At 40.7% G+C, this 8,125-nt stretch overlaps 1 pseudogene; it reads right to left on the minus strand.

The window, feature by feature from the left end:
* Positions 1–7,910, minus strand: part of LOC122136392 — a 34,513-nt pseudogene extending 26,603 nt beyond the window's left edge.
* Positions 7,911–8,125: the final 215 nt, after the last annotated feature.

The following is an 8,125-nucleotide window of genomic DNA, read 5'->3' on the forward strand; positions in this document are numbered from 1 at the left end:
GTCCCAGGATGTGGTTGGTCAGTTGCTTGTGAAAACACAGACGCAGCCGCTGCAGGTCATGAACGTCGCCGGCCGTCAGCAGTGAGGATCTGACTGGGCACAGTACCTGATTGAGGACCTTACTGCAGGATGTGGGGTGCGCGACCATGCGGTCTGCTATGTGGTCTGTAGGCCGGATGGCTCAGAAAGACAACTTCCTCTCTGCTGCTCAGAGCCGCATCTATGATAGTCCTTCTTGGCCACCGTCGATGTCCTGTCTGACTGCGGTTGACCACGCCGATGTACCCTGTGTGATCAAACCACGCACAACCGGCGGACACTGAAAGGGTTCTCCCGTGATCTGGTGCTGCGTCACTGGGCTATAGAGACGCTTCATTACAGTTACTTCCTCCGCTAATGAACTAAATGCTGTATAAACTGTAGAACATTTAAACCAACAATTTTAATAGTGGATTTAACATCAGAATTTAAATTCTAACCTTAAAATGCATGCTTTTGTGTACCCTGCTCACTTTACATACTTTTGGTGAGTTTAATAAGAATATTAGTAACACTTTGGTTCTCAGTGTCCGGTTTCTCACTATTAACTTAGCATGAAACATTACTGGGATACTGGCTGTTTATTATTACTTTATTATATATAATGTGTTATTCTGCAGGACCTTAGTTCTAAATCCTTAATCATACCCAACTCTTAAACTTAACTACTTTACTAAGTATTAATAAGCGGTAATCAGGAATATATTGAGGCTAAAGTCATAGTTAACAGTTAGTTAATAACGAGAAATGAAACTCTAATCTAAAGTGTTGTCCAGAATAATTGATGTAGTTACTTGAAAGAATTAAAAGAACCGTTTCATGTCTATCCTTGCATCCTTAACTTAGTTAGAATAGTTCCTGTTGAGCGTCTCTGATCAACACACATCGGTGATTCGTTACTGAACGAGTCAGCTGAGTGAATGATTCAGTGATTCAGTGACTCACTCATTGTGCAGATCGCTGACTGGCCACCCACCTTCTGGCACTTTTTAGTTTTTATATTCAAAATATCATTTCACTTCTTTAAAATCATTTCAAAATTCAATATTCATTCAAAAATACCCCATTTATTTTCCATTCTTTCTACACTGCTGAACTGAAACATTTCTTTATAAAGCTGGTTTTCCTAAAGTCTAAAGCTTTTCTCATTTATCACAATAATGACATTAAATTAATCTTTCGGGGGGGAAATTTCTCATTTGATATGTACCTAATTAATCAGCACACATCATGCAATAAAAAAAAAATCATGTGGCGTCCCTAATTAAATGTAATGAGAGCTAAAGACGTATAAGTGGAAAGCGTTGGCAGGTTTCTCACCGCGGCGCAGAGGCAGGAGCTTGTTCTCCAGAACGTCTCGAGCGTCTGTTCCTTCATCCATCAGGTCGAGTTTAGTGATCACACCGACGGGTCCTCTGGCCTGTAACAGCATACAGTCAGACTACAACTGGAACAACCTGCCGCTCATATGAACAATCAGGCAGAAAGAGGGAGGAACTGCACGAGACAAGATGCAGGCCGAACTCGAACCTGCCTTGTGTCCTTACCACTAAACCACGGCTCCTAAAGCTTATTCTCATGAGGAAAAATGGTGTGTAAGGATTTGGAGCAGGACTAGAGTGCAGCAGCAGCTCTGCAGCTTCTGAAGCTTCTGAAGATCAGCAGGTCACTCACCCTGAGGGTCCAACGTCTTTGCTGCCAGTTTGAGTGCGTCAGAGTTGGCCAGGTCAGTGTTGGCCGGATAGTGACGGCCAGGATCAGGCAGCTCTCGCGGCAGATGGAACTGCATGATCATGTCTCGGAATCTGATGCTCGATGTCGGCCGGCTGATCTCCCACCGGCACTTTAGTGATGCCCGGCAGATCGATGAGGGTCAGATTCAGCACTGCACAGAGGCCAGAGCACAGACAAGAGAAGGAAGATCACAAACAGAGAGTGAACCAACTCCAGAGTGAGGCTAGAAGCAGCCTGATGACTGTGTGATCTATTAATTATACACACATCATAAACCCGTCTGTTTAGGAAAGTACCAGATATGAGTAAGACATTTTTAATACGTCTGAATTTGTATTTAACATGATCACAGTAAAAAGGTTACTAATTATAATGCTTTTATTTCTAGTTATTCAAACAGTAAATCAATTATATACAGAAAGAAACATCACATTATTATTTATATTATAAGCACTAAAAACACTCTCACGGTAATCAGAAAAGCTGTGTAAATTTCTTACACTGTTTGTGCATCTGTTAGTTCTTGTTTCCATTTCATTTTCTCTTTCTTCGTGACAGCCATAATAGATTTATAATAAATATAAGTTTTGAAATATCTTGGAATGTGTGACTCTGTGGGCTGTTAAACCCAAAGATGCTTTACAAAAACATGGTCCAGGACTGCATGTACATTCATGATCTTGCATCCAAAAGGCTTCTGAAGAGACCGTCTAAGAGGCCCCGCCATAAGCAGTGAAGATGCAGTTAAAACAGGGTTTGTGATGTGGTGTGTTCTCCAGTACCGTGTGTGGGGAATAAACCCTCAGGTTGATGGGAATGGGGAAATGCCCTTATTGGCCCCCGGGTGACGCGGTCAGTCTCAGCCCTCGATCTCCCTGACGGGACCTCATCGAAATCAGTGAACTTCTTCCCCTTTGCAGTGCAGGAACTCGGCCCACTCTGCAGATTCAAGACCGCACCCAGTGTTACACAGACAATGATAGATGAGGTAATGCGTTAATGAACTCCAAGATTGGGTCAGCTAACTCATTGTACAATCTGAGATTCACCTGCATTTGCACTGATGAGCTGCAGAACCAGGGGTCTGCGAGTGACGATGCCGGATCCACGGGGCAGAAAATCCCTAGAAAACACGCTCAAATCAACAACACAAGCACAGAGACACCATTCCTCACTGGCTTCTCTTTACAGTAAAACCATATCACAGCTGTTCCCCCCCCGCTCGTCTGATTAACAAAACCCTGTCTAAATCTACTGCTACTGCTTTCCAAGCATCATGAACATTTACTAGCTGTGTTTCCATCCACATATTTTTATGAGCATTTTGGAGCATCATATATAAAAAAAAAAAAAAAAAAAAACACTGGATGGAAACGGCAAGATGCGCACAAATGATAGAAATGCACATAAAAAACATATGTTTTTTTGCACATAACTACGATGGTAAACTCATTTACTGAATAATTCCTCCATGCACATCAAAAAGGTTAATATAACTGCGCTATGAGACGGGATAACCTGACTAACAGCGGACCGATCTCGTTCACTGCATCTGTGTGTTGTTCTGGTCGTAAATGAAAAGCCTGAGCAAAGTCTGTCGTCAAAGTATTTCTGTATAACTGATACACGACTGCGATCCCAAACAGCAGCATCACCTCCGAAAGCAGTGTGGGGGGGGGGGACCGCATATATTGTGGTTTCATCTGCTCGCTCTCAGATGCAATCATCATTATTATATTCAGTGTGGCTTCTCTCAGTTTTCTTAGTCATATTTCGTGCCAGTTTACCAGGAAGTGACGCTTTTGTAGAGTTTTCCACTATCTACTGTTATCTGAATTTTGCGTTATGTCTCATCTAGTGATAAATAATATCAGCCAGCATTTTAATTATCATGTTATTATTAAAATAATTAGGTACATATGCACATCAGCTGCTGCATATGAATGACCAATGAACAGAATTTAATACAAAATCTACTAATATCCTTGTCAAAGAATAATAATGAAACTCGACTGGATATTGTGTCATATTGGTTGATGATAATACGAACATAATGCATTATACTATTGTGTTGGGGAAGCTTTGGAACAGCCTTTCTGTAAATGTTCAAGAGTCTCCAGCAGTTTTGAGTCGAGGACTGAAGATCTGTTTCACCAGACATACAGTCAAACCAACATTTATTCAGACACCTTCAACATTTCTCACATTATCACAGTTTATTCGCTATAGTTTAGAAAATGGCAATAAAATATGAAAAAACACAGAGTTAAACTGTGTTACAGAACAAATTCATCTTGATAACATCAGATAACTTTGATAGAAAGGTAAGTAATGGATTACAATCATCCGAAAAAATTATTCAGCTTTTAAATTTTAAGTATACAATTAGATAATATTTTACTAGTAGTCCACTGTATGAAGAATGTTTATAATGAAGAATGCTTGGGGATAATATGTCACAGTTTACTTTATTTGGCTATCCTCACTTACATAAATGAACTAGTGTCCTGCACCCACTTGTAAAAAAATATCAAAACCTATATCTGGTGTCTGAATAATTTGGTGTTTGACTGTATATCTCCGGTCTGGTACAAACACATCACAGGTACTCACAATTATATTTAAGCTACAAATATACAAACCACTCACACGAGCAGGATCTAGGAAGGACTTCAAGCTCAGTTAATCTTCACCATCACCATCACACTCTTACGATGTAAACACTGTCTTACATATTACATCATTTCATTTATTCAATAAACACATAATAGTTATTAGTAATACATTACTAAATCCTGCATGAACGTTTGACTTTCCAGCTGAACCTCAAGGTGTTTCTCCATCTGAACCTAAATATCTCATGGAGTTTATTATTATTATTCGTCATGGTGTCGCTCACACGAGGCATGGACGAATATCTTCCCTTAAGTCGCTCTCAGGCAATATGCATTGTGAAAAATGCTATATAAATATACTGTATATAACCTAACCTAAGCTAACCGTCACTTCTCTATCAACTAGAGTCTGATCCGATATCAGTGACTGCATTAGTTTGTTTGTATTAACAAACACAATCACACGCTGCCTTAGTTTACACAGGTGTACCTCAGGGTTCATTTCTCGGACCGCTTCTATTCCTAATTTTAAAAATCCTTCTGATTTTCTAAAATTAAACTTTGAAATCATCCTAGTTTCAGCCCAAATCTCTAATATCTTATATTTGGCTCCTCAATCTTTATTCACCACATAAACCACCTCGTAACAATTTTTTCTTTCAACTCTTCGTGTTTATTCCTCCCATAACTTTTACAGATGCCAAAACAACTATCCATGCGTTCATAACCTCCCCACTTGCATGACTGTAACATCCTTCTAAAGATTAATAAAAACACAGTTCAATAATACAGTCAAAAACGTACAAAATATACAATCTACTTCAGTGAAATCCTGTCTTCATATGCAAACTGCAGGTCAAGAGTTTACCAAAAAGCTTTGTGAAGGAGCTAAATTCACATGAACTTGTTTTTTTGTCTCCTGCATTAGCATGCATGTGATTGGAAGTCAGTAGAGTAAAAAGAGCATTGTGACGCCCCTTGACTGCTCTTCCAGTGAAAATACTCCAGAACTCAATATCTGTACTCAGCTACTCCATCAGCTCCAGTCTCACAGGCGCCTACAGCACAATATCTAAAGTCTATTATCAAAGTTTGGCACAGCATTTCCCATTCTTAGAAAAAGGCACAAAGTCTGTCAAGGGGATGGAACCCACCCCTATTCTATCGTATTCACCCCCTAAATGGTTCATATAAACACACATTAGTATCCAAGTATCGGATCGGGACTTGGTATCGGCGATACTTCAATATTCAATGACTCTGATCGGATTGGGAACAAAAAACAGGGACATCCCTAAATAAACCATTACCTGTAGTGTTTTTGGGGCCATATTCCATTAGGACTTAGTGGTTTTAAAGGTGTTAGTTCACCCAAAAAATGTAAATTCTGTCGTGCGTGTCTTCCCCGCGTGTCGTTCCAGACCAGTAAGACCTTCATTCATCTTCGGAACACAATTTAAGATATTTGTTTCAAGGTCCAGAAAATCTCTGACCCTCCCATAGACAGCAAGGTAACTACCACGTTCAAGGTCCAGAAATATACCAAGATGATCGAAAAAGTAGTCCGTGTGACATCAGTGGAAGCTACGATGCTACGAGAATACTTTTTTGTGCAAAGAAAACAAAAATAAACGACTTTATCCACATTTTCATCTTTACTTTGTCCCTTGTGCATGTGTGTTCAGGACAGTACCATACTGCGAGCGTGGGGCGCCACTGACCCAGATCTGGTGTGATGACATCATGGTACTGTCGTGAACCAATATAGGCAACACATTACCAAGGACCAGTACAGTTTCCATTAAAACCAATACAATTCCCAATAAATTTAAATTAAAAAATGACAAATTCTATGATGGTTCTTGTTGTTTTCATCAGGGTCTCCAATAGATTGTCACATTGCATCAGTAACTGCTCTCTGCCCTGAATAATAGTTCAAGCTCAATCAAAACTACTGCCTCGTATTGGGTCGTCATCTTAAGCCTGTCTCCGACAAACAACAAGCAACAGACCGGAAGTAGTGCAGGAGCTGCGTGGAGTTCCCATCATATGCATATGCAGAAAATTCGGATCCGATTTGAACTTCTGTGGCTAGACCATATGCGATTAGATTAGATTAGATTAGATTAGATTAGATTAGATTAGATTAGATTAAACTTTATTGTCATTATGCAGAGTACATGTACAGAGCTAATGAAATGCATTGATGTATTCTATTAAAAACCATGAAACTATGCAGTGGAAAGGCGACTTTAGACTTTATCCTATCATTTGTGACCCTGCAGCACAGAAGCAGTCATCAGTAGCACAGGTATATCTGTAGCAATAGACAACAATACATTGTATGAGTCACAATTATACATTTCTCTTTTATGACAAAAATCATTAGGATATTAAGTAAAGATCACCAAACATCAAGATATTTTGTAAATCTACTACCGTAAATATATCAAAGCTTAATTTTTGATTAGTAATATGCATTGCTAAGAACTTCATTTGAACAACTTTAAAGATGATTTTCTCAATATTTAGATTTTTTTGCTCCCTCAGATTCCAGATTTTCAAATAGTTGTATCTCAGACAAATATTGTCATCCTAACAAACCACACATCAATGGAGAGATTATTTATTCAGCTTTCAGATGATGTATAAATCTCAAACTCCAAAAATGGACTCTTAGAGTGGTTTTGTGGTCTCAGTGTGAATCTAAGAGTGTGTTGTGTCCGTCACTCACCTCCCCCACGAAGTTCTCCAGCAACCGAGCTCTTCCCCGGCGCTCTGGCCGCCCACCCACCGCGATCTGCGGCAGGTCCAGGTTACAGCTCTGACCGATGGAGCTGAAGGCGTCCTGCAGCCGGTTGACCAGCGGGATCAGATCCTCCATGCCCCGGTTCCCCATGATGGAGGTGATGGAGGTGATGGAGGTGATGCGGCAGTGCGTGGACTAGAGACAGAGAGGAGGAGGAGCGCGCGTCTAGACGCGCATCAGCTGCGCGCACGCACACACACACACACACACACACACACACACACACAAACATTGCGCAATTGCTTTTACACCCGCAAACACTGACTGACCTGACAGAGCATTAGCAGCTCCTCAACATCACTCATTTCATCGTCATTATGTTACTACACATTTATGTTTTTTTAAACATGCTTCATAAGAGATGTACACCTGTATTCACACGGATGACATGAGAAATGCAGCATTTATACGGAGAATTACATAAAGGCTGCAGATGCTTTAGGGATATATAACTGTACTGGATGATATAAAAGCTGTGTTTGTAAGGGATGTAAATGATCTGACCTCCGCGGCGCACTCACCGTTATCCTGCTGCACAGCAGCGAAACCTGTAATCCAGGCACTGATGCTGGAAAATAATCAGAGAGTCGTGTTATTGTCGGAATAGACACATCCGCAGGTCACGCTGTTTCATCCTATAGTCTTTCTCTCCAAAGACAAATTAATCGCCCTGCAACGCAGCCGCACTAATAACGATGCAACGGGACGCGACCAATCAGAGACGGAGCTTCGCCGAGGGCCAGCGGCGCTGCACCAATCACACCGCGGAGAAATCAGTTCGCTCATGAATATTAATGAATCGGGCTGTTTTTGCGTGGAAAGTCTACTAGAGCGTTCGGTCACGACATCTTATTAATATTCATAAGCCAAGTCTTCGCGCTGATTGGTCAGCTGACGTGCGCCCGCTAACAAATGTCTTGCCTGTTAA

Source organism: Cyprinus carpio, chromosome B2 (genome assembly GCF_018340385.1).
Source record: "Cyprinus carpio isolate SPL01 chromosome B2, ASM1834038v1, whole genome shotgun sequence".
Classification (NCBI taxonomy): Eukaryota; Metazoa; Chordata; class Actinopteri; order Cypriniformes; family Cyprinidae; genus Cyprinus; species Cyprinus carpio.